The 26,058-nt window shown below is 42.0% G+C and overlaps 1 long non-coding RNA gene across 1 annotated transcript; it reads right to left on the reverse strand.

Moving 5' to 3' along the window:
* Positions 1–15,398: 15,398 nt before the first annotated feature.
* On the reverse strand, positions 15,399–24,253 carry LOC146854300 (uncharacterized). Its single transcript, XR_014981208.1, has 2 exons — positions 22,820–24,253; positions 15,399–17,103 (listed from the first exon to the last, which is right to left on the reverse strand). It is a non-coding gene; the product is annotated as an uncharacterized LOC146854300 (long non-coding RNA).
* Between the last annotated feature and the right edge of the window lie 1,805 nt (positions 24,254–26,058).

Genomic DNA, 26,058 nt, shown 5'->3' on the forward strand with positions numbered 1-26,058 from the left:
ACCCCATAGGTAGAGAGTTTGAGTCAATGGGGTGATATCTAGACCATTTGTGCTCCACAGAGGCAGGCGGCAGGGATGTCCGCTATCCCCGATGATATTTGCAATGGTTCTGGAGCTGCTCGCGGCATGGGTGCAGAGGGATCCTTTGGCGCAAGGAATAGATGTTGGGGGTGGTTGGGAGGAACGTATCTCCCTATATGCAGATGATGTCCTGCTTTATGCACATAGACCACGCTACACAATCCATAGACTTATCCATATCTTTAGAACATTCGGTAATTATTCTGGTTATCAAATAAACTGGGATAAATTACTGTTTTTTTTCTTTGACGGGCCAAAAACTACACCTTACGTCTGCATGTGTGGTTTTGGAGCAGCAAAAGGAATTTAAATATTTGGGAATCTGGGTCACTAAGTCGGCAGAGAGGTTTCTAGAACTGAATCTATATCTGCATCTGAAGAGATTACGTAGAGGTGTGGCAAACTGGCAGAAGCTACCGGTTTCTCTCATGTAAAGGGCGGTCTTTTTAAAAATGATGGCTCTGCCACATTTACTACAGTATTTTGAACAATTGATGCATAAATATGCACCCTTGAAACCAAGGAGAGGGGGCTCTCAAAACCAAAAGGCTGGAGCACCCAGAAATATAAGCATAAAAAAATGTGTACCTTTTGGCTATTAGTCAAAGATTACTATTATATCAATCATCACACAGGCTCATGTATACACTTCCATAACCCACTCCCCACTGAATTTGTCTGAAGCACTAGCCGTGAAACAAAAATGGTATCAAATATATAGATATTTTTAATTGTCAATACGAGTTCATCGAGAAGGTGTTTTATAAAAAAAACATCAAAGCATGCACAGTTTAAAATGATAAAATCGCAAAAAGTTTTTGCAGTTATAAAAGTTGCATATTACAGAAAGGAGAACACGAATAGACAAACAATGTGTCATACAAATGTCAATTTGGACTTAAGGAAGACAGTGTCAGGCATAAGTCACTGATCCCTGACTTTCCCTGATTCTACCCAATTTAACAAACAAGAACACAAGCGTCGAGGCGTTTCGATGGCAACAAACTCCACATAGAGCCACCTTCTTCAGGACATAAGATATTTTCTCCTTGTGTATTAATATTCAAATCTGGTATCGAGTTTGCCTATTGGAGAAACAGAGTTGTACACTATGAAATCAAAATATGGCAATTTGAAATTCTCCACATTCATCAGATTACAAAAGTAGCCCATACAGATGTATAGTTCTTATCCAAATGTTGAATATCATAATAAAAAACATGTTAAAACAACCCACATACAACAACAACATAAGTGCTTCATACAATTCGGCGGGCTTTTCTATATCTTCAAAGAAAAAATATTTCTTACTCAATGGACCATTCATTCCTCATTCAGCACATTAACTTTCACTTCACTCTGTTCTGCGATCTTGTTCAGTGTTTTGATCATGACACTCACCGATACAACAGTATTCTGGCGAGAATGTCTCCTCTTTTGGGGAGTACCTCTAGAGTCCTTCGCGGATGGCTGAAGGCTTGTAATAGCTGTTTACTGTTTGTCACTATACACCTTGGCACGATAGTCTTCAATCTATGTGCATGTTAGTGTCCGGATTTAATCACGGTCGCTACAAGACACATATTTTGTATAAGTATCATCAAAATTAATAGGGAGCAGTAATCAATCTTAAACATCTCCTGGTGATACAGGGGGTGGTTTTATCACATTGGGCTCACCTGTTTTTTGTGTCTGGAAACGCGAATATTCCCTGTGGGTATAAATCCATATATCGCGTATCCTTGTTATATCTCGGGGCGAATTTGTAATTTATCGTCTCCCGGGTCGTCTGTGTAGGTGATAAGAATAAGTGTATTGGATATCATGTCTTTCTGTTTCCCTGATTCTGATATCTTATTATGTCTATTGTATCTATTTGTATTATTCCACCATAAGGTTTACTGCCCTTCATACTGATATTGTGCTGGATTTCTAAGTTTCTCGATTATATTTAGTTATTCAATTTCATTTTGAACTAAACCCTTTTCCCTTGGTTTCCTAAGGATAGGAGTGGATGTCAAGGCTTATTTGTCGCGCGTTTTCTTAACATACCGACATATTATTACTATCTATATGCCCTAGGTGTCTCAATTGATATTGCGCGTTTATAACCAAAGGGTTCTAAGTCCATCGTAATACTATCAAAGACAATTCCGTTTAAAGTATTACGACCATGAATCTATTAGATTGTATTTACATTTAAATTTAAATCTCCCCTCGTCTCTGATGAAACAAAAACCCATCGGGACATGGCTCTTGAACGTGTGATTCCGTTTAATTATATCTATCTTCTGTCTGACCGTTAGCATGCTCTGGATGTATATCTACCCAATCCCCCATATTTCTACAATTTTAGTAATTATTCCTCCTATATATACAAATTCAATGCCCATTGGTTCGCGTTAGCTTACAGCTTGTCGGGGTTGCGTATTCGTCCCTCCGAGAGCGTCTGTTTCCCAAACTTGGAACCGACGCCATCTGGGTTCTCCCATTTTATCAGATGTGAACGCGTGACGTATCACTGTGTATTCGTCACTGACTTTAGACGTTACATACGTCCCATGCGTCACCGCCATTTTGAAGTGGGGAGAGAAAGATATACTTCACTACTTCTTGGACAATTATTTGGAGTATAACAACACCGTCTCTTGGAGGGCATTACTAGCACATATTTTCCTTCCTTTGTTTAGATATCGACAAATTAAAAAAAAAAAAATTAAGATATAAATCCAATTTATCCTGAACTCTTATTATTCCGGGGGCAGTAGAACCATGATGGTCGGTGCCGCCATCTTGAGTTGGGGATATCTATTGCATATATCAGACAGTTTTATGTATGACTTAATTATGTTTAATATATGTCACCCATCCCCATATTTTAATGGGTTGCATTCATCCTTTATCCCTTCGTTTTAATACCCATCATATTGTGCGGATATAGTCGAACAATGATCGGTGCCACCATCTAGGGTTGGGGATATCTTTACATGTATAGGTCAATTTTATTTGATATATGACCCAGTTATATTTAGCGAATGTCCCCCATATCCGTATCTTAATCGGTAGTATTCATCCTTTATCCCTTCAATTTAATACTAATCGTATTATGCAAATGCAGATACATCCTACTCTTTCTATAGAGATTTTTCTTAGAAACGGGGAAGACGATTTTGGTACAGATAAATGACCTTCAAAGGGGATTTATACCACTAGTTTCATCCAGTCTTCTTTGGAGTTTAGTGGCTTTTGGACAGTGTTCAGAGTAAAAATGTACCATTGTTCTCTATTTTTCCTTTTAATTTCCTGTTTATTGTAATCCTTTCTGTAATGAACCATTCAAAATCATTGTGTCTATGGTTCATTAAATTAAAATGATCTACAAGAGGTGCGTTGGTTTTTTTTTGTTTTTAGAGCCGATCTGTGTTCTAGCAGTCTTAATCTCAATTCTCTCCCTGTTTCACCCACATATGCTAATCCACATGGGCAGCGTAGGAGGTATACCACATTTTTGGTTCTACAATTATTTAAGTGTTTGGAGACCATTGTGTATCCATTGTGTGTCAACGATTTGGTGACCACAAAGTTATCACATATCGAAGAATTCCCACATTTGTGGTTTCCCAAGGCCATGTTGCCCTCAATGGTTTTCTGTGCCCGGGAATCTTCCTCCCTATATGTCCTAACCAAGTTTTTCCGTATGTTGTCATTCCGTTTGAAAGCAAATAATGGTTTGGGTAACTTGATCTCATTGCCTTCATTGATAATACACCAATTAGAATTGACTATGTTTTTAAGCTTGTTACTTATGTTTGAAAATTGGGTAACAAACACAATTCTGTTTTCGGTGTCCCCTTTCTTCCTCTCTTTATCCTCCACATTAGGGTTTAACATACTCTCCCGGTCATAAAAGCGGGCCCGCTTCAATGACCTTTTGATCAGTTTCTTGGGATAGCCTCTATCTGATAGCTTACTTTTGAGTAGGTCTGCTGAACTTTCTACCGCTTGGGCTGACACCTCACCTTTCACTGAGATCCCGCTGCCGGGAGGGGAACGGCATTTTGGTGTGAAGGCTCCCAGCTCCCGCCGTGAGGAAAACGGCTCCTGGGGGCGAAGGGACTCCATCCCCCATAACTCCCGGCGTGGCGCCTTCCAACAGCGTCATCAGAGGGCGCCGGAGGGCCTCTTAAGCAGCACTACCCAACGCAGCGCGGGACGCGCGTCTGCTGAACTTTCTACCGCTTGGGCTGACACCTCACCTTTCACTGAGATCCCGCTGCCGTGAGGGGAACGGCATTTTGGTGTGAAGGCTCCCAGCTCCCGCCGTGAGGAAAACGGCTCCTGAGGGCGAAGGGACTCCATCCCCCATAACTCCCGGCGTGGCGCCTTCCAACAGCGTCATCAGAGGGCACCGGAGGGCCTCTTAAGAAGCACTACCCAACGCAGCGCGGGACGTGCGCGTGCCGGCCCGTCTGCCCCCGTCAAAGCCCGTATAAGCCTGGGCTGGGTCACCCCTCCAAAACCTTCAGATGGGTAAGCGCAAGCATATGGGTAACTCTGATAAGGGGGGTTTAAAAGCCAAAATACCCAGAAAGTCTCCTTCCATTATCTCCTATTTAACCTCCGCTGTGGGTGCTTTGAACAAAGAAATTGCTAACGCCGAAAAAGAATTAGGTTTGGACACAAGTGCTGCTCCCAGGAATGGGTCAGCCGTCCTGGAATCGGCTCCCGTCCTGGAATCGGCTCCCGTACCACTGGAACCTGTGGTAGTGCCCCGGAATCTTTGACGGATGTTCCAGCGCCCACTTTGGGTAATTTGGGCGACCAGTCTAGCCCACAGAGCCGCCATTGCCCCCCGTGTGAAAGGGGCCTTATGGCTGGGCCGTCCGTTGCAAAACATACTCAAAGGAAAAAACCTGTAAAGCGTTGTAAAGGTTTAATGGCTAATTCATCTAGTGCTTTTCCAGGAATTGATGATTCTACTCAGCAGTCCTTACGGCTCCTCATTGAGGATATTTTTAGCATTAGATTTGAATCCATGTTGTCCAGTATCGCTAAGGATATTATTGACACTATGAACTCCTGTGTGGCTGACCTCAAAAAGAAGTGCGATCATCTAAACAATATTCTGGATTCCCGTTTGAGAGACAATGCGCGTCCCCCGACCAATAATATTGATACGATACCAGTAGCAACTGGGTTAGCTACCAGAGGGTTTAATCAACTGCGTGCCCTGTCGCCTCCCTTGGGGCAGGGTGGTTTGGTGAATTTGGGTGACAGGAGGGTTATCTCTCCCATCGCAAGGTAAATTGTTTCCAATGCCCCCCAAGGTGCTGTCCCTACGCATCCTAGAGGGTCGAATACAGTAACAAGGGAGAATTCTGAGTTGTATAATAGTTCCATTTCTAACAACCATATTAGGATTGATCTCCCCCCTGAAGCTACCTCTCTTGTCGCGGTTCTTGTAGGGGTTCCCTCTCTTGAGTACCCCGATCAAGAATCAACACACGGTTTGTTACGTAAAACAAAAAGTTGGTGCAATCACTATTGTACGGGTTCTTCTCAAATATCAGATCACATCATCATGGCTAGACGATTGTCGTGGGTGGGCAACCAGCCTAAAAATATTGCAGGAGACTGTATAATAGTAAATTTTAACAAACCGGATGTAGCAGACAGGTTGTTTTGGGATGCTACTGCCCTTAATGCAGATGGTATAAGGGCAGTCCCGTTGGGCTATTTCTATCCTCCCTTAAATACAGGGTTGCCCTTCAGTAGTCCACATATCAATATTAAACCCCATCCGTCCCAGCAATGGCCTAGAGCATTAAGTAGAGTTTCTAGTTCCGCAAGATCGGGAGGAGTTGGCCCCTCGACCCCTGATATTATAAATGCCCGGTCAGGGCCGGAGGAGGTGGGTTTACCCTTGACGAATAGATTTTCTCCTCTAAGCTTGTTGGACTTAAATGATTGACTCCCTGAGCCAGAGGTCACTTTGCCTCCACCTGCACTTAATGACCTGGAGGGATTAGGCATTGAGAGTGAAAATTGCCTATCTACCAGGCCCTGCATTATCTGTCCGGAAGCAGTCACTGGTGTTGTTAATGCACCAAAATGCAGACTTGTTAGCTGGCATATTGCGGGTTTAAGAAGAAAAAGAGACAACCCTCAGTGGCTAGAATTCTTAAAATCTTTTGATGTAATCGCCATTCAGGAATCCTGGGATAAGGGGGAGAATTTCTGGTTGGATGGTTTCAGTTCCTTTTTTCTACCAGCGCAAGCCACCGCAGCTGGTAGAGCAAAAGGTGGACTCATGCTACTTTTATCCTTGAACATACAGGGACCTATAAATAGGATTCCCACTGATTCACTCAATTGCTTGGCAATTGAAATCTGTTCTACCACTCATCCTAAGATACTTTTGATGATTTTTTATAATTCTGGGGAAATTGATTACAGGTATCAACATCTGATCAATTTGAACTCCTTTTTAGAAAAATATAGGGTTTTGCAAACTACCCTGTTTTATGTTGTGCTCATGGGTGATTTTAACATCCATCCTTGTCACCTAAATTGCTGTGTTGACGACGGTTTTGGCCATAATTTTGCCTCAACACCCCATTTTGAACATACTGGGGAGGGGGAGGCCTTAGAGTCTCTCCTGGCTGATGCTGATCTCTTCGAACCCGGTTTCGCTAATAATCTTGATCGGTGCTCGACCTTAAAATCTAATATCAAAGATACTATTATAGATTATATCTGTTTGTCCCCGGGGTTGTTGGACAAAGTAGTTTTCTACAATGCCAGGGAATCGTCCTTTAGTGACCATAACCCTGTCATTTTGGAACTTGACATAAACTGCAGCCTACTATCTAGTGGCAAGAGTCCAATTGCACCTTGTATTGTATCCACCTGTGACCAAGGGAGACGACTCAGGTGGCCTAAGGTGATCCCGGACACCTTTTTTAATGAACTTTGTAAGAAATGCGAGGGGAATTTTTTAACTTGTGTCAAACCCTTGAGCACAAAAGAAGCCATTCTCAGAGCTTTCGAGGGTATTTGTAAACAAATTGCCAGTGACCTCACAGTTAAGCATAAACCGAAAGCGGAATATGGTCCAAAGTGGTTTGATAGTAATTGTTCACATGCCCATCGCCTTTTAAACGATGCTCTAAAAATAAAACCCTGAGATAGAGTCTTGATCGCGGATCTGCGTAAACAGTATAAGATGGCAATCTATAAGCGGAAATCTGAGATCAAGGCAGAGGCGTGGCATGCATTGCTATCAGTAGATGTAATTAGGGACAGCTCAAAATTTTGGGGAATTATTAATACCCCTTTTTTTTCCGGTTCGGAAAATGAGACTCAAGACTGTCACATTACTGAGGCCCAATGGCTGTCTCATTTTGAGGCAATATACGCCTCACCTGAGAACCTGGATTTGCTTCCTAGCCTATCACTAACTCATCCTCAAGCCCCACTTGTGTTCTGTGAAGACGAAGTGGAGAAAGCTATAAGAGAAACCATTAGTGATAAGGCCCCTGGCCGTGATTCTGTTCCAGCTGATCTATTTAAAAGTGACCCCAAATTTTGGGTGAAGATCCTGGCTAATGTTTTTAATGTCTCTGGCTCCCCAGGGTTCCCTGCATCGTGGTCCTGTTCAACTATGATTCCAATTTTTAAGAAGGGACAGAGAGGGGACCCGCGGTGCTACAGACCCATATCCTTGATCGATTCTTCTGTGAAGATTTTAGGCAAAGTAATTTTAACGAAAATCTCAGACTGGGCCACTGAGATGAATATTATTTCTGATTTACAATATGGGTTTAGAAAACATAGAAGTACCATTGACCAGTGCCTTAATTTGTCATTATTAATAAGCAAAGGAAGGTTGTATAAGGATGGCATTTATGGACTTATCCTCAGCTTTCGACCTGGTTAACAGGTCAAAGCTGTGGACCATCCTGTTGGAAAAAGGCCTTGATCCTCCCTTAGTGTATTTTCTGGCCGATCTTCATCAAGATCTTTCTGCCTTGGTCAGAATTTCACGGGATGGAAAATGCACAAGGTCTTTTAGATCGGCTCGTGGTGTTCCGCAAGGGTGTATCTTGGCACCAGTTCTTTTTACCCTATATATTAACGATTTAGACAGATCCCTTTTAACAGCGACTTTGGATATTCCGCGTGTAGGAAACTGTTCTATCCCGGTTCTCCTATACGCGGATGACGCAGTCCTTATAGCTCGCACAGCGGTTGCTCTACAGCGGCTTTTAGATGCTTTTGGGGCTTACATGCAGTCGCTGGACCTAGTTGTGAATAACAGCAAGTCCCATATCCTGTCAATCGGTAGTAAAACAAGAAAACCCCATTCTTTTTACTGTAATGACCAAGAGGTGACCTCGGTCTCCTCTTTTACCTATTTAGGGGTAGTCTTTGATGAGAAGTTTTCCTGGATCCCGCAGCAGAAAATCAAAAATAATTCCATTACACGTTCTGCTATAGGATTAATGGGGTTTGCTAAACGCTTGGGGGCAAGACCAATTAAGAGCATATTAAAAATATTCAGTGAAAAGTGTGTCGCGATTGCGACCTACGTCTCCTCTATATGGGGCTTCAAGGAACAACCAGGCATCCAAATAGCCGAAAACAAATTTCTACGTAGTCTTTTATTAGTTCCACAATCAACGCCAGTCTTCTCCATACACCAGGAACTTGGGATGGGTTATATCTCAGACACTCTGAGCCTAGCTCCTTTGCTCTGCTGGCTCAAAGTGTGGTTAAACCCTGAACTGACTTTGAACCATAAGATCCTAAGCGACTGTGCACAATTGGACAATTCCAATAAAATCAAGTGGTTGACCTATGTTAAAAGTGGGCTAACTAAATTGGGGCGGCCTGAGTTATTTGAAGCCCCTGCAAAGATACGGAAGGAGGATGTTCTTTGGGTAAAACATAACTTTAAGAACTTGTTGTCTGCAGAAAGGGAGGAATTAGAGTTGCAGAAACCGCTTGTAAGAGCTCATTTTTTAACGAAAACAAACATTTGTATTGAACCCTATTTGATAATAGTTAATATTCCCTACCATCGCTGGCTTTTAACTAGGTTTCGTTTTAACTTAGTCCCATTTTTATTAGGTGATTTTCAGGAGTGGTGTAATCCAGAGCATTCAACCCCCTGTAAGTGTGATAACTTTTCTACCCAGAATACCCTTCATTTTATGATGTTCTGCCCGTTTTATTCCATTATGCGGAATAAGTATTTAATTCCAATTCTGCAAGGGAAGGATTTTCTGCAGGTTAAACCAGCACTACTTTACCTTCAGTTATTAAGCTCACCATGGGATATTTTTAACATTGCCAGCTTTTTGGTCGCAGCTATGCGCGCCAAAAAGGAGAGAAACAGACTCCCGATATCTGATTGCTTAGATTTTTAAGTGCTATAATGTAAATATAGCTGCGCACTTTTGTAAGTTTAAGTGAAGGTTCTCTTTTAGAAATATAATATTGTATTGAGTATTTGGCTGTTCTCCCCAAACTCCTGAGCAAGGCCTATTGCACATAGCACTTTTTTTGATGTACTTCTGCTCGAAGGGTTACCTTGGCACACCCCATGATTGCATCGATTGATATGTTTGCACTTTATCTTGTATGCGTCTTTTGCACTATGCATTAAGCACTTTATGTATCATGGGAAAGGCAATGTGAAATCTTGTTTCCTAAACCTATTTGTATTTTGCACTTTTTATATATGTCCAGAAATGCACTAATCATACAAGCTGAATTATAGGAAAAGTCTTGGCAGTTTTTCTCCCTAATACTGTTTGTATGTTTTTATTCTGAAATTCTATTTTTATTTGGTCTAGGAATTCATCATGTGTTGGTAGATTATATTCTGTATTTCTAATCTTTTTAACTGTTATATGATTGATCAATTTGTGCACTTTTATGACATTAAGTTGTCGAATAAAGTATTTGATTGATTGATTGATTGATAGTGCTTCAGACAAATTCAGTGGGGAGTGGGTTATGGAAGTGTATACATGAGCCTGTGTGATGATTGATATAATAGTAATCTTTGACCAATAGCCAAAAGGAACACATTTTTTTATGCTTATATTTCTGGGTGCTCCAGCCTTTTGGTTTTGAGAGCCCCCTCTCCTTGGTTTCAAGGTTTCAAGCACAACCCTTGGGTTGGAGAGATTTGTCTAAATTCGATTGTTATTTTAACGACGCCCTTAAAGAATAAACATTATAGAAAAATAATCGGGAACTCGTCCAAGTCAGGAAGCAAAATCACGGTTGTAACAGGAAATAATGACAAATGGGGGAAAGCCCTAAACTTAAAGAAAAAGTTAATTAGAACTGAACTACATGCTGAATTCTTGATAGAATATGTGAAGGCAGGAGTCATCCCGATCGGACTACAAGTCCGCAATGAACCGGGCCTCTTTGTAGAGAATAAAAGATTTTTGGAATTATGGACCCATATTGCAAATAGGTGTAGCCGGGATTGGATACTGTTAATCATTGAGACAGCCCTAGAGATGGTAGTCTTGGAAAAACAAGAAATTGAGATTTTAAAACAAGCTTTAAAAGATATGTCAGCGTTAGAAGACGCAAAAAAAACGCCTTGATGAACTTAATCAGGAAGTTAATGGATATAAAGAGTTTCTTGTTAATAAAAAAACAATAAAATTAAAGAAAGATGTTAATAAATTTAGCCTGGAACAGGTGTATCCATACACCAATAAAGACTATTTCACGCAACCTAGGGAACAACGAGGAGATAGGTCTTACGATCAAAAGTTGATATATTCAAGGGGTGGCAAAAAGAAGGTCACATTTTCAGACACCTCGGGGTCCAGTAGTGAAGAGGAAGGGACACCGAATGAGGAAACAGGAAGACACGCTTCAAACAGCAACTTTGGGGGTGTTTTTTTTAGAGCACCGCCAAAGGAGAGGGACAAGATACAATCAAAACCCACATCAGAATCAGGGCAGGGGACAACATCAGTGGAACCAACCCCAGGAGTATCTGAAAACAAGAAACCAGAGGTACTGGCGATAGCCCAAAAATTTCCCATCATCAATCTCTCCTCACATGATCTTAGTAAAATAGAAATAGACATCTTAGAAAGAGGCTTTACTTTTGCCCCCACAGCCAGAGTCAATCAATTTACACTAGAAAAGGATTTGAAAGCATTTTTCCGCAAAATAAGACTAAATCGTTTTTTTGGGAACAATGAATATAACAGACCAGAAAACATCTCAGGACTTAAAGGGAAATCTACCTTCACTCCATCTATCACCCAAGTATGTAAAAATGTGGAAACGTTTGAACGGGTTGTAGAATCCAAGATTAGACAGACCGTAAGAGAAGCACACCCGGGTGTGAACAATATGTCTTATGAACATAGGAGAGCCATGAGGACCCCAAAAAATAACTTTAATCTAGTCATAAAACCAGCCGATAAAGGCGGGGGAGTTGTGGTCTTCGACACTATAGACTATGAAAGGAGGATTTCTACACTCCTTCAGGTTGAGGAACACTATATTAAAGTCCCAGACTCGAGACTGAAGGAACTAAAAGGACAAGTACAGGCACTCATAAAAGAAGCCAGTGACAACGAATGGATCTGTGAGGCAGAATATAAATTTTTAAATAATGAGAATGCTATCACTCCAGCAATTTACGGACTGCCAAAAATTCATAAAAACGAAAGGAATCCACCCATGAGACCCATAGTCAGTTGTATAGGCTCATTATTAGAACCTTTGAGCCAATATGTGGATGTATTTTTAAAACCATTGGTCCATAAACAACAATCGTATGTACGTGATTCTGCACATATCATTTCTATGATCGAGGGCACCAGTTTTAATGCTAGGAATCAGATAATGGTGACCCTCGACATAGAAGCACTGTACACAAATATCCCCCAACTAGACACCATTAAAGTCATCGATGATATCTTGATTGAGGAGGAGCTTCGAGGTGCAAATAAAGGGTTTATCATGGACTGTATCGAACTGGTACTTACCAAAAATATGTTTTTGTTCAAGGAAGACCTTTTTTTGCAATGCAAAGGCACCAGCATGGGAGCTACCTGTGCTCCCAGCCTGGCATGCCTCTATGTAGGTAGATTTGAGGACAAACATATCTTCAATGAGGCGGCACCCTTCTTTGAGAACATCCAATTGTGGCGCCGCTTCATTGATGATATCTTTTTTATTTGGGTAGGTGATGAACCCACTTTGGCCGAATTTTTGGAGTGGCTAAACTTGGGTGACACCATTCTTAAATTCACAGCAAATTACAGCAACAGTGCAGTGAACTTTTTGGATGTCACAATCAAGGTCAGTGAAGGACTCTTAGAAGTAGAGTTATTCTCCAAACCTACAGACAAAAACACACTGCTCCATTACACAAGTTATCAACCCAAAACCCAGAGAGACAACATCCCGTTTGGGCAGTTTCTACGATTGAGGAGAAACTGCTTAACCCTTGATGATTTCTATAAACATGCTGCTGTACTCAAAAGTAAGCTATCAGATAGAGGCTATCCCAAGAAACTGATGAAAAGGTCATTGAAGCGGGCCCGCTTTTATGACCGGGAGAGTATGTTAAACCCTAATGTGGAGGATAAAGAGAGGAAGAAAGGGGACACCGAAAACAGAATTGTGTTTGTTACCCAATTTTCAAACATAAGTAACAAGCTTAAAAACATAGTCAATTCTAATTGGTGTATTATCAATGAAGGCAATGAGATCAAGTTACCCAAACCATTATTTGCTTTTAAACGGAATGACAACATACGGAAAAACTTGGTTAGGACATATAGGGAGGAAGATTCCCGGACACAGAAAACCATTGAGGGCAACATGGCCTTGGGAAACCACAAATGTGGGAATTGTTCGATATGTGATAACTGTGTGGTCACCAAATCGTTGACACACAATGGATACACAATGGTCTCCAAACACTTAAATAATTGTAGAACCAAAAATGTGGTATACCTCCTACGCTGCCCATGTGGATTAGCATATGTGGGTGAAACATGGAGAGAATTGAGATTAAGACTGCTAGAACACAGATCAGCTCTAAAAACAAAAAAACCCAACGCACCTCTTGTAGATCATTTTAATCTAATGAACCATAGACACACTGATTTTGAATGGTTCATTACAGAAAGGATTACGATAAACAGGAGAGGTGGAAATCTTGAAATTAAAAGGAAAAATAGAGAACAATGGTACATTTTTGCTCCGAACACTGTTCAAAAGGGACTAAACTCCAAAGAAGACTGGATGAAACTAGTGGTATAAATCCCCTTTGAAGGTCATTTATCTGTACCAAAATCGTCTTCCCCGTTTCTAAGAAAAATCTCTATAGAAAGAGTAGGATGTATCTGCATTTGCATAATACGATTAGTATTAAATTGAAGGGATAAAGGATGAATACTACCGATTAAGATACGGATATGGGGGACATTCGCTAAATATAACTGGGTCATATATCAAATAAAATTGACCTATACATGTAATAGATATCCCCAACCTTAGATGGTGGCACCGATTATTGTTCGACTATATCCACACAATATGATCGGTATTAAAACGAAGGGATAAAGGATGAATGCTACCCATTAAAATATGGGGATGGGTGACATATATTAAACATAATTAAGTCATACATAAAACTGTCTGATATATGCAATAGACATCCCCAACTCAAGATGGTGGCACCGACCATCATGGTTCTACTGCCCCCGGAATAATAAGAGTTCAGGATAAATTGGATTTATATCTTAAAATAATTTTTTTTAATTTGTCGGTTATCTAAACAAAGGAAGGAAAATATGTGCTAGTAATGCTCTCCAAGAGACGGTGTTGTTATACTCCAAATAATTGTCCAAGAAGTGGTGAAGTATATCTTTCTCTCCCCACTTCAAAATGGCGGTGACGCATGGGACGTATGTAACGTCTAAAGTCAGTGACGAATACACAGTGATACGTCACACGTTCACGTCTGATAAAATGGGAGAACCCAGATGGCGTTGGTTCCAAGTTTGGGAAACAGACGCTCTCGGAGGGACGAATACGCAACCCCGACAAGCGGTAAGCTAACGCGAACCAATGGGCATTGAATTTGTATATATAGGAGGGATAATTACTAAAATTGTAGAAATATGGGGGATTGGGTAGATATACATCCAGTGCACGCTAACGGGCAGACAGAAGATAGATGTAATTAAACGGAATCACACGTCCAAGAGCCATGTCCCGATGGGTTTTTGTTTCATCAGAGACGAGGGGAGATTTAAATTTAAATGTAAATACAATCTAATAGATTCATGGTCGTAATACTTTAAACGGAATTGTCTTTGATATTATTATGATGGACTTAGAACCCTTTGGTTATAAACGTGCAATATCAATTGAGACACCTGGGGCATATTGATAGTAATAATATGTCGGTATGTTGAGAAAACGCGCAACAAATAAGCCTTGATATCCACTCCTATCCTTAGGAAACCAAGGGAAAAGGGTTTAGTTCAAAATGAAATTGAATAACTAAATATAATCGAGAAACTTAGAAATCCAGCACAATATCAGTATGAAGGGCAGTAAACCTTATGGTGGAATAATACAAATAGATACAATAGACATAATAAGATATCAGAATCAGGGAAACAGAAAGACATGATATCCAATACACTTATTCTTATCACCTACACAGACGACCCGGGAGACGATAAATTACAAATTCGCCCTGAGATATAACAAGGATACGCGATATATGGATTTATACCCACAGGGAATATTCGCGTTTCCAGACACAAAAAACAGGTGAGCCCAATGTGATAAAACCACCCCCTGTATCACCAGGAGATGTTTGAGATTGATTACTGCTCCCTATTAATTTTGATGATACTTATACAAAATATGTGTCTTGTAGCGACCGTGATTAAATCCGGACACTAACATGCACATGGATTGAAGACTATCGTGCCAAGGTGTATAGTGACAAACAGTAAGCAGCTATCACAAGCCTTCAGCCATCCGCGAAGGACTCTAGAGGTACTCCCCAAGAGAGGAGACATTCTCGCCAGAATACTGTTGTATCGGTGAGTGTCATGATCAAAACACTGAACAAGATCGCAGAACAGAGTGAAGTGAAAGTCAATGTGCTGAATGAGGAATGAATGGTCCATTGAGTAAGAAATATTTTTTCTTTGAAGATATAGAAAAGCCCGCCGAATTGTATTGTAGAATCTGAAATAAAAGCAAGAAATGAATCCACCTCAAACAGTTCTCAGTCAAGGGTAAGATAACAGCGTTTATTAGAAACCAACAACAGATTAGCGTGCAGCACGGGGGCACCCAGCAAAGTCACTGAGTGCCCAAAGATGTGACATTGGTGATAGCTTTTATAAGCCAAAACCACAAAGGATACGGCATCATCACATACGTAGCACAAATTAAGCATAGTTCATTTGACCAATTTGCAAGGGCCTAGATAGTTATATACCATTTAAGGTCCGAAAAGTACTGTTGCAGACTGCGTGACCTAGGTCTGCTTCTGGGACTTTCCACTGTAATGTAAGATATAGGTCTGGTGCTTTTCCAGTTAATAGTTGCAACATAATAGAAAGGACCAGACATATTACAAAATGTGCTATGCTGAAATGTCTGTGTCTACATGAGCATCTCTCCCTGTCACGTATTATTCTTGATCGAACCTTGTGTTACAAAAGCTGTGTCTCTGAAGCGAATGGTAAAGTACGGGCATTTTGTGCACTGCTCTCCATGTCAACTTAGCAGGGCCTAGAAGCTTACAGCATTTGGTATCATACAAAAAAGATGGCTTCTACATTGCCCCATCTGATACCAAATCACTATCTTCTAACCCCTCACCTCCCTGCCGGCCATTGATGAACAGTATTTCAATTGTTTTTGCAAATATTATTATCAGTGCAGTCACTATTGTCCATGGGACTGGTGTCAATATGGCTCCTAACACTGATGGCCATGTTCTGTCCCTTCTTCTTGTACTGGGCATTGTTCCTTTCTTTCACTTTTTAGTTAATGTCTCTGATAAGACCAGATCAGATCTCTTCTATTGCATAAATCACGCAATCCAAAATGTCAAGTCAAATATCTGCTATTTCTTGTGCTATTGTTTGATGTCCAAAAAAGTGGGGAACAAGATGTCTTGCAAGATCAGGTCTCTTAACACACTCAATAGCGGAGTATTTGGCACAGTTAGTTCCAGCACACTATTTAATTTTATTCCAGGACACAATAACCTAATACGAATTATTAGTTGATACTCTTCTACCCTCACTTGTATAGATCTAAGCCTTCCAGATCTTGTTGCTGGCATTTGTCGTAATTGGTGTGTACTTAGGTAGTTACATACCCTTAACCAAGTGTTCAATTCAGTTCTTTGATGTTCCAAAGCCTTGTTTTTGATATCTAACTAGCGGGTGATGCACCTCCTAGGGGTCTATTGGTGCAGACACCAGTCAACCATTTAGAAGAAAACGTTGGTGCCTTGATGGTGTACTGTCAGAGGTTACTAGCACATGACAGTTGGCACTCCCTTGGAAAGTAGCTGGTACAGACGTCTTTGGAGTGATGATACCCAGAGGCCTGGGCTTGTTGTGCGCATTATGTTACTGCCTCTGGTGTCTTCTGTTTTCTGTTGGAGGCCTAGCCTGCCCGAGCAGGTGTCTGCCTCTATCTCCTGTTGTTCTTGTCTTGCGTAGTGGATCGAAGGTTGTACCTGCGAGGTGCCTCAGCTTATTCTCTGCTGTCTGGTCCGTCTGCTTTGGAGCTGTGGATCCAGGATGTCAGCCCTTGGCACTTCACTGCTGTTACTGTGCTGAGGATGATCTGGTGACGTCCCTTCCACCTTGGCTGGAAGCAGTGCCGTTGGGTGTGGGCTTTTACCCAGATCCAGTCACCAGGCTACAGGTCATGTCGCAGTGGAGTTGTTGCCTCTGGAAGAGCCTGCAGTACCTGGTGGTGAAGATAACGTAAGTTCTCTGTTAATTTCTTGCAGTAACATAAAAGCAGGTAGTCTGTTAATGATAGTGGAGCTGTGGACATATGGCCTGCAATGTTCATGGGGTGGCCAAATATTATTTGCTGGGCTGGGCTTTGTTACCCTATCTGGCGTGCTCCTCATAGTCAGCAGGGCTAGTGGTAGTGCACCTACCCCTGAAAGTTCAGTTGATGCACACATTTTTCCAATCTTATTCCAAAGCGATGCGATAAGTTCCTGTAGGAGGCATTTGGCAACCGTATGTGCATCACAGTTCTCCGTTAGGTATGCTTCGGTCCACTTACTGAACATGCACACAATTACCATCACATGTTTGTACTTGTGGGTGAGGGACATGTCTATGAAGTCCATCTGGAGGCTTTCAAATGGTCTTGGGGAGGTGGGAAATGACCATGTGCAGTTGGTGTGCCCTTTCCAGTATCTTATTGTGCGCAAACAGTGCATTGCCTGCAAAGTCTTTCTGCTATTTGGCGGAACTTGGAGTTGTACCAGCATTGGGAAAACAGTCTGATTCATGACATCTCGGCCAACATGTGAGAGATCGTGAAAAAAGGCATGTGATAGAATGAAGCATTGCTGAGGGCAGGCATATCTTCCCATTGGGCCCTGTCCATAACCCCTCCTTTGTTTGCACACATCCTCCTTTGGCCCATTTCTCCTTTTCATCCTCCCCTACCTTCTTCTTAATATAAATTGGGTCAGAGTGTACCGAGTCACTGTTATATTTAGTATTCTTCTCACTGCTTGTTATTTGTACCATTGCTAACTGGCAGCCTGTCGGTGCTATTCTCCTTTCTTCCCCATCAATAAATGCGATGCCCTTTAATACATATTCGTTTGATGATGTGTGCGCTGCACATTGTATTATAGCCACTTTTGTTGGTCTTAGTAATGCTTGGAGGAGGCCACTTATCAACTGTGCATGTTATATTTGTTGGCCTGTGGGTGTGAGGAATCCCCTCATGAAGAGAGAGGGAAAGAGACAACATTTTGATAAACACAGAAAGTCACTGTTAATGCCAGACCTTATTAGGGGCCGAGTAATGAAATAAAGTGCACCCACGTACTCTTATTAAGTGCAGATATACATCTGTGGTTATTTCACAAGACTTTACAGAAGCAGGACAAGAAATAGTACTCCTAGAAAATATTTGTGAACTGCATTTAAGCATGAGCAAATATGCAGGTGTAGATCTACTCATGCGAAAATCTGAGTGTTTGCAAGCTCACTTTTCCTCCATCCACTTTTAGCCAACCTTGGAAGAAGTATTATGTCTGCCATTTTCAGGAGTAAAAATCCAACCTGTCTCAGCATTCCTACCATTACCTCCATCCTCTGTATGTAGATCTGTGGAACGTGGCAGCATAAGGTAATAGTTAGTATTCAAACCCTACTATGGAAGGAGCCCTGGCATAATCAGAAATGCTATTTTAGAGATCTTATATAATGATATTGCTGCCATAATTTGTCGCCGCATTGCATGGCATAAAAGGGACAAGTGGTTTTTGTCACAGGACACCTATTCACTAACACCCCTAAAGACTGCACCTGTACATTAAAAGACATAATAAATTTGTACACATTGTATCCTTAAAACATCATTATACGAAGCACAGTCATTCAATGCGCACTATCCTTCTGCATTGGCATATACTCATTACTAAAGAACAATAAATAAACATAATATCACTACTCTTTGTCCAATCCTTTGTAGCCCCTGGCGAATGCACTGCTTTCAAAAGCATTTTAGCGCATTCCCCTTACAGTATAAATTGTTATATATCCTGCAACTCTGAAGAACCTAGAAATGAAAAACATTAATATACATACACAATATTTCTTCTAGATGCATACATAACATAGTACGTCTCCTTGCTCCATTCAATTAGGCAAAACCCTTTAAGAGCGCAATATACCCAGTGCTATTCTATATGTGCTTGTGAGGATGGTGACGTTATATGTTAGGCTGCCGTCTGTGGAGTGAGAAATGGGGAAAACCAGCCAGCTACCTAACATGACCTAATTGTGTTATCCTGGGCATTTCATTTTCATCTCAGCAACTTACATCGTTCTTAATAATGGGAACCCAGGCCACCCAGATCATTCATCTTTTAGCTCAATAGCTAATATGTTCAAATGCACACTTCGAAAAACCAGCACTTGAAACAGGGACAATACCTATCAATGCACGGAAATAACCTGATCACTGGCAGGAGGGTCCTCTGTTCCCCCTGCTTTTTAATTAAGTAGCCTTTGCGCAATGTAATGGAATCTTTTGTCCTTTAAAATAGCAAATGTCTCCTGTTGTAAATCACTCTGGGAGATGGGGTGGGGGACCTGTGGATAGCATCACTCTGGCCCTCACAATGTCAATTGACAAGACACCAAACAGGCACGTACGACACACATCTTTTCTCTGACGTTCTTGCATCCGAAAATGTTGAACCAAAACTTATTAAAGCGCATATACACAAAATAACATTTCCCTTCATCAATCTTTAAATGAACCTTAAACAATAATAATTTCTAACAGTTATTCAATCCTATTTTATTAATATACACTTAAGAATTGGCATTTCCTTCCATTCTCCGCTGCGAAGAATACATATTTTTTTTTATAACCAGTTCTGTTTATACCCACAGAAAACTGTTGTAGTGTGTGGTGTAGTCTTGGCGCAATGCCCAGAATCTGTGGCCAGCCCACGATCATTATTTCAAAGCCAGTCCAAAAGAGTTTTCTTTAACCCCTTAATGTATCATATAATCAAAGGCCGTGCTAGCCATTTCTCAGTAACTATTGCTTCATTTTTTTTTTTTTTTTTCACTCTATCTACTCTATAAAAGTATCAGGCGTTCCCTTCCACCTATTTGTCTCCCTTCCTGTCTCATTAGTTCTATGTACCCTCTTCTTTGTTCTACACGTAATTTCAGAAAGTCGTTGGTAAAGGACATGAGATGCCACTTTATTCTCCTTTTCCCCAGGTGGAGGGGGCACATTTCACAGGGGTATTATCAATGTGGTGCGTTGTGGGCACTTGGAAAGAAATCAGGGAACGTAAATTTGACTACATCGCAACTATAATATGGAGAGAGGGAGGCTGTTCCCGTATTCTGTGTTTGTCTTAGGGCCATAGCCTTCTGCTTAGAAGCACAGTGGGCCTCAGGACCATTAAGACGCGGTATTGTATTTTATTTTTCTGTGCATAATTTTAACAGCTTATTTTTCTTTCTGCAGAACTTGAAAGGTGCATAGGCTGCGTCCTGTCCCATAGTTTCAAGAGAAGCAGTATTTTGAAACATCCTGTCAAAAGTTCTATTTGGTTAACTTCCCCATTTATGAGTTTGTGCCCGAGATATTTGCAAAAGGTCTGCTCATCATGGGACAGCTCGGTGGGTTGTGCCCCTGTGGTAGAGAATACCAGTGCATAAATATGTGTTTAGCACGCACAATGTATCCTCTCTAAAAACACACTTACTTTGCACTGGTAAGGGTAAACACACTTCAGCGCACCCCCCACTTCCTCACAGAGGAGAAGCTTTCTTACTCATGTACATCAATCTAACTGAAGGGATGTCTATCAACCCCTTACTGATGATAGATTGGGCCTGCCCAAAATTCGTTGTGCAAGCTCAGGGTCCAAGAGCTCTGTTGCTAGAGTAGTACAAAACAACCCTATAGTTAATCAAAGACCGCATATCAAAAATAAAAGCACTTCAAATAAATGCATACAATACAACAACATATCTTCAAATTAATGCATATAATGCAATACCAACAACAACACCCTCCTTGTTGTGAGTAGGTGGACACCTATTCACATCTGGAGACCACCCTTGGTGTCCAGCAGGAGGCAGTGCACCAGAGCCAACTCATCTCTGGCCACAACTTCCTAAAAACTAGTCCCACACCGTAATCTTCCATTCCCTTCCTTCCAGGAGAATAATCACAGTCACAAGAAAGACATTGCAATCTAAACGACACACAATATGCAGTCCTGTGTCATAATTGTATTCCCCATTTTCAATAAATGGAAACAGCAATGCAGTTGTGTTACCTGAAAGGAACTCGTACCCCAATTATAGCTCTTAGGAAGTGTATATGGGAAGGAGTAATCTGTCCCTCTTGCAGTAGACAAACTTACAGGCACACTTCGGTACAGTGACACAGAAGGTAGTCAGCAGACTATTTCTGGCTGCTCATTCCTGAGGTGTGGGGGTATGGATAACAGACAATACAAATTGATAACAGATACAAATCAGTCAGTGATCAAACAGCCAGCTGCGCATTGTTAAAATGAAGCAGAGCAAGCGCCCATTATCAGACAACGTGACATGAAATGACATTTGCTACAAGTTCACCGAAAATATTCATAGATAGGAAGAAAAGGGACAGAGGTAGAGTAAGATATTTCATCCCCTTCCTTTCTCTCCGGGCCACTCAGACCCACAGAGGTGCTGCTGAACGAAATTTTTAGAATCACATAAAAGGTGAGACAAAAACAGGTGAACTCTGCACTTACACAGGCACACACATATAACACAAATAGCCGGGGTCTATCCCTAGTCGGTGCGGATCTACACAAGCACCTGTTATCTAATTCCAAAAGAGTGTTAGTGTAATGAGTGTAATCACAAGGAGAGTTGGAACCTGACATATCATAAGTAGCAGTGCACAGACGTAGGGTAATGTGCAATATAAAAACAATGTGAAAGTGTCTATTTGAGCAGTCAAGAATTATTATTGTATGAAAATGGCAACAGAAATCGTCCTTGTGTCCAAGTCAGATCAGTCAAAAATGTAGATGTACAGTCAAATTTCGATAACTGACGAACATAGGTATTGAAAACAAAAATCATTAAGCTCAAGAAACTTATTAATGCAAATCAAGGAAACAATAAATCACGTATTCCATCACTGTTTGAAACAAGGCGATCACCCCCCTTCCTTTTCTCAGCATCCGACACCTTCCACCCCTGGAGCCAGTGAGTGTCGCAGGCAAGACAGGGAACTGCAGAATTTCACCCTCCATGAAACATCAGTAGTCTTGTGCTTCCTATTTTCAGGGAGTTACTGCGTAGTCAAGGAAAAAAGGCGAATATTTGCCCTCACCGAACCCCAGTGGTGAAGGTGACAGTGCAGTAAGTATAATCCCAGTACAAAGCACATCATCAAGTAGTGAGGTGAACCCTGAATCATAGACAGCGATAGAATACCAGGGGAGCATCTGCAGTTGCAACCCCTCACGACGCTGGGTGTGCTCAAACCGAGACAGCACCCATGGGCCCACTTCCGAGAATTCCCACCGAATCCTCCTGACCCTGCTCTCACTGAGCAGGGTCCCTGGACCTATTAGTCTGGTTGGAGCGCCACTGGCTGCCTAGAAACAGAAACGTAACCCTAATCTAAATACTGAATGAAGCACCATATCCAAACAGTTCACACCTATGACTAATATGTAAATCCGGAGGGGATGCTAATCACCAACCCTCCACCAGTCCCTCCAACCAAGGTCCCAAAGGAGCTCGTCAGCTCAATCTTGAACTACGCGTAGCCGCTGCACCTAAACCGCGTGCAGCCACAGGGGTGCTTTCACCGCAACCACCTGCAAATGGGGAGCGAACCTGCCACAACCCAACCAGGAGGATATAAACCCTCAACATGTACTCACCTAGTGATCACTGGTCTGTCAAAGCGTACCGACCTCAGTTGTCACCAGGGGACCAGGGGCCAATTGTCCTCCACCCCCATAGACCAGAGACTCTCTGCAGGCAAGACAAAGGGATTGCAGAAGCACACCCTCCTTGGTCCTAGTTACAGCCAAGCGCTGCGTAGCACCAGGGAGTGACTGCGTGCATGGAATCGAGCAGAAGGACACCATTGCCGGTCTGGAGGGGTGGAGATGAGGACCAGGAACTACAAAGGAGATCAAAATGCACATTAAAAGACAGCTGATAGTCGGCAGCAGTGTCAGATGACAAAACGCAGAAAGAGCTCCGAAGCAGAAACAGAGTCAGTGCGCCGATCAAACGTTAAGAGGAAGCAAAGAAAATGTCACAAGTAGAATGGCGACACAGTGGAAATCTTCCGTGATAGAAAAAGGAGAACAAAGAAAGTAATGAGGACTGCCAGTATGACAGCCAAGAAGTACTTCGGTAAACAACCAATGGAGCTATCCCCGAGACAGGCACACCGGCCAAAGAAACACTGGCTTCGGCATGAGAAGAATACCAAGAAAAAAGGAGACAGGAGGAGAGCGCTTATAATCCAGTAAAAATAGTGCTATACAAATGTGCTGAGAGAGAAAGAGCAGGAGCCAAAGACATGACACAAGCAACTAACGGTTAAACACTGGTGTCGTCCTCCAACAGCCAGAGAGCGGAGATAGAGAAGACAAATTGAAATGTCACCACCTCAGGTCTCCGAGCTCCCGAGGAGTTGGAGTCCAGCAGCCGGTGGCCGTCGAAGCCGGTCAGATGTTTTGGGGCTGCATTCTCCACCAAATGTAGAATCTGAAATAAAAGCAAGAAATGAATCCACCTCAAACAGTTCTCAGTCAAGGGTAAGATAACAGCGTTTATTAGAAACCAACAACAGATTAGCGTGCAGCACGGGGGCACCCAGCAAAGTCACTGAGTGCCCAAAGATGTGACATTGGTGATAGCTTTTATAAGCCAAAACCACAAAGGATACGGCATCATCACATACGTAGCACAAATTAAGCATAGTTCATTTGACCAATTTGCAAGGGCCTAGATAGTTATATACCATTTAAGGTCCGAAAAGTACTGTTGCAGACTGCGTGACCTAGGTCTGCTTCTGGGACTTTCCACTGTAATGTAAGATATAGGTCTGGTGCTTTTCCAGTTAATAGTTGCAACATAATAGAAAGGACCAGACATATTACAAAATGTGCTATGCTGAAATGTCTGTGTCTACATGAGCATCTCTCCCTGTCACGTATTATTCTTGATCGAACCTTGTGTTACAAAAGCTGTGTCTCTGAAGCGAATGGTAAAGTACGGGCATTTTGTGCACTGCTCTCCATGTCAACTTAGCAGGGCCTAGAAGCTTACAGCATTTGGTATCATACAAAAAAGATGGCTTCTACAGTATGAAGCACTTATGTTGTTGTTGTATGTGGGTTGTTTTAACATGTTTTTTATTATGATATTCAACATTTGGATAAGAACTATACATCTGTATGGGCTACTTTTGTAATCTGATGAATGTGGAGAATTTCAAATTGCCATATTTTGATTTCAGAGTGTACAACTATGTTTCTCCAATAGGCAAACTCGAAACCAGATTTGAATATAAATACACAAGGAGAAAATATCTTATGTCCTGAAGAAGGTGGCTCTATGTGGAGTTTGTTGCCATCGAAACGCATCGACGCTTGTGTTCTTGTTTGTTAAATTGGGTAGAATCAGGGAAAGTCAGGGATCAGTGACTTATGCCTGACACTGTCTTCCTTAAATCCAAATTGACATTTGTATGACACATTTTTTGTCTATTCGTGTTCTCCTTTCTATAATATGCAACTTTTATAACTGCAAAAACTTTTTGCGATTTTATCATTTAAACTGTGCATGCTTTGGTGTTTTTTTTATAAAAGACCTTCTCGATGAACTCGTATTGACAATTAAAAATATCTATATATTTGATACCATTTTTGTTTCAAGACTAGTGCTTCAGACAAATTCAGTGGGTTATGGAAGTGTATACATGAGCCTGTGTGATGATTGATATAATAGTAATCTTTGACTAATAGCCAAAAGGTACACTTTTTTTATGCATAAATATGCACCCTGTTGAGGGCGAGGGAAGCCCCCGAATTGCACTGCGTAAGTTACAGAGGGGAGTGTATAAGGGGGGACTGGCAGTACCTGACGTCAGGAGTTACTACTTGACGTCTCAGCTTGTAAATGTGAATGACTGGGCATTTGCACCGTACGAGGAACCAGCCTACAGGGCAGGCCGCCATGCTTTGGGGCCTCAGGGATATCCCGCGGCATTGTATAGGGGTGGACGTAAGCTGCATCTGCCGGCACATACGAGGACGGTCATCCAGGCATGGCAGGTAGCCACAAGACGACTGGGATCGGAATCCAAACTGATGGGCCAATCCCCATTGTGCGACTGTGACCAATTGGCAGAGGTGGGATGCCTGGCGGGCTTCCATATATGGAGCCTCATTGGAATGGACAAGCTTAGGGATGTCTGATGGAATGGGAAAATGTGTACATTTGAGAACCTACAGTCAGAATATAAATTGGCAGAGGGAGAGCGGCTCTGGTATTTACAGCTGAGACATAACCTGAGGTGCCATGTGACGGAGGGAGTGCAGTTGCCTGACTAGTCCCCACTGGAGGATAGATTACTGATGGACCCAATGGTGGGCAAGGCTGTTTCGCTTATATATCGCAAAATCATGAATAACCTTGCAGATCCTCTGGGCCCCTTGGGGGAGGCATGGGAGACAGACGTGGGACTATTGGAAGATGACGACTGGGCGGAGGCCATACAGAGCCCTAGGGAAACTGCCATATGCGCAAGATTTAGATTAGTTAAACTAGGATTCTTCACTGGTCCTATATTACCCGAACATTACAGCAGAAATTGGGCCGATGCGACTCCAGTCAATGAGCTTGGGGTTGTGGGGAGGTGAGCACCTTTTTCCACATCATCTGGGCCTGTCCCAAGATTCAGAGGTACTGGGAGGGGGTATCCCGGGTGATGGCAGCAATGGTGGGAATGCAGGTTCCTGATGAGGTGAGATGGCACTTGCTGAGTGTGACATGGGAGTTCAACTGGCCCAAACATACTAAAACGTGGCTGACACTGGCCTCTGGTGTTGCAAAGAGGAACATAGCGAGAGCGTGGGGTGCGGCTGAGCCGCCAAGGGTG

Source organism: Triturus cristatus, chromosome 4_1 (assembly GCF_964204655.1).
Source record: "Triturus cristatus chromosome 4_1, aTriCri1.1, whole genome shotgun sequence".
Classification (NCBI taxonomy): domain Eukaryota; kingdom Metazoa; phylum Chordata; class Amphibia; order Caudata; family Salamandridae; genus Triturus; species Triturus cristatus.